The sequence below is a fragment of the Palaemon carinicauda genome, chromosome 5, assembly GCF_036898095.1.
Source record: "Palaemon carinicauda isolate YSFRI2023 chromosome 5, ASM3689809v2, whole genome shotgun sequence".
Taxonomy (NCBI): Eukaryota; Metazoa; Arthropoda; class Malacostraca; order Decapoda; family Palaemonidae; genus Palaemon; species Palaemon carinicauda.
Window position 1 is genome coordinate 163962557 of NC_090729.1, and position 2500 is coordinate 163965056.

Genomic DNA, 2500 nt, shown 5'->3' on the forward strand with positions numbered 1-2500 from the left:
TTTATTGAGTAGATATACTGATGTTAGAAACTCAACATCGAATTGTAATGATTATCTTAACATTTTGAAGGATAAGAATTATGTTAATTGTACTCGTATACTCGACTTGTTGTTTCAGAATGACCTTAATATTGACGAAAAGCAATAGAAAAATATGACGAAAATAAAACTTCTAGGTAATGCAAATACAGCAGTGTAAAATAAGACATGCCTTCAGATATTCGCTGAAGATAATCAAAAGTTTGCGTCTGTATAATACACCAAATATCACAAGAACAAGTGAAGTTTTAGCATAAATCTAAACTTTATACATGAGCAAAAGCTTATTGTCTTTATTAGTTCACTGTTTTAGTTTGCAATATTCTGGTCAGATCTTAAGGGCCAGAAAAGGGAATTAGTGACAGTGAAACAATCTATAACACTATTTTCTCTGTTGGGGCCTCTGGGCTCATAGCACCCTGCTTTTCCAACTAGGGTTGTAGCTTAGCAAGTAATAATAATAATAATAATAATAATAATAATAATAATAATAATAATAACAATAAATGTAAAATGTAAAGCCAAGGATATCAATCAACCTGGCATGTGTTTACATGCATTTGTGATGAGCGTCATGGACTTACCATAACACTGAAATTATATTGGTTTGCTAAATCATTTATGGAATTTGTCCAGAATTTGCTTATTCTTGCAGTCTTTGTTATACTTCCAAGCAAGTTCTGGAACCCTCTATATTTTGTATAAATGAATAAATACATTTATCTTTTGAAATGACATTAAGTGTATATTTCGTTAAAGAGTGGTGTTTTTCAAAATATCTAATGAAAGAGAATTTGAAAAAAAAAAAATGAAGAATGCTTTATATGGCAATCAGAGACGTCTGCATGTCTTAAAATTTATTTTTGTTTAGCTCATTTACTTTATAAATTAATGAAGAATAAAAAAAAAAACACGAACTGTCAAGGAATTGTTTTTTTGAAGTATCATAGTCCTTCAGTTATTTTGCGGAATTTTACTTATTTTTGTACAAAGTGATTCATCGTGTGAGTATGAAAGATCAATGAAGCCTTCAGCCATCCATTTTACAGTATATAGTTTACCATGAATATTTTCTCTAGCGTGATTTTATTTTCATGGGGTTCGATCAACAAAGCTATGAAACATTGGAAACTACTACTACTACTACTACTACTACTACTACTAATAATAATAATAATAATAATACTAATAATAATAATAATAATATGAACTGATATTACCAATGCTACTTATATGATAACAGTGGTAATTGCATAAACAAAATAATAAAAAAAAATATATAATATTTCACACATTAGTCCATTGAATAATTAAGAAATATATGACGGATAGACAGTAACCAATAGACAGTAACGAATAGGCAGTAACCAGTAGACAGTAGCGAAAGGACAGTAACCAAATGTTTAACGGTTGCGTAATTAATAGTGACAGCATTAACATGAAAAAATGACTACAGCAACAACAACATTACGATGTCTTGATTTTATGTAGTTGGATTTTGTAATGATTAATGGAGGAAACCTTTCAAATTATTGTTTTCGTAAGATGTAGATCTGAGAAGAAATGGAAATAATATGAGCTAGACATATTAATCTTTCAAACCTTTTCTTATATAAATTTTTGAATGATTATTGTTCTTTTCATATATGATGTCATCTTGGGAGAAAATCTCTAAGTTAGGAAATATCTCAATGAAATGTTATTTTTGTATGAGTGATATTTTATTAATGAGATTACAAATTCAACTATTTGTCATTACTGTTTATAAAAGGAAGAACCATCATATCCTAAGGATGTATTAAGGATATTGATGGCAGTATTTATAGTATTAGAAACATATTGGGGTAATATATTAATATATATATATATAGATATATATATATATATATATATATATATATATATATATATATACTGTATATATATATATACTGTATATATATATATATATATATATATATATATATATATATATACTGTATATATATATATGTATATATATATATATATATATATATACACATATATATATATATATATATATATATATATATATATATATATATATATATATATATATTTGTTATTGGTTGGATTACTGATTCTTGCAGAAAATCTACATTTTAGCACTTAGTCATCAGGGAGATAATAGTAGAAATCGTAAGTCATCAGGGAGATAATAGTAGAAATCGTAGTAAAAATACTCGAAAGGATCACTCTTGCTCTCACTCTGCACATTTCATCACCCAACTACTAGGGAAGTAGCGGCAGCTGAAATAGGAGCAGTAGCAGAGTAAGTAGCACTCCTATATAGCCTTGCGAACATCAAATAGGGAAATCAGAGGGAGTAGCAAGCATTGTATTTGGATGTAACTCACTCAACTTACTCTGCAAAGTAAATTTTGTCATTAAACTGCTATGGTTTTCATCACTAAACTCTTCGGGAAGTCAAAGGGAGTAG

At 27.8% G+C, this 2500-nt stretch overlaps 1 protein-coding gene across 1 annotated transcript in view; it reads right to left on the reverse strand.

The window, feature by feature from the left end:
* The window catches only part of LOC137640642 (uncharacterized), a 162045-nt gene that overhangs the window by 158660 nt on the left and 885 nt on the right, over positions 1–2500 (reverse strand). The gene's annotated exons all lie outside the window — the stretch shown is intronic.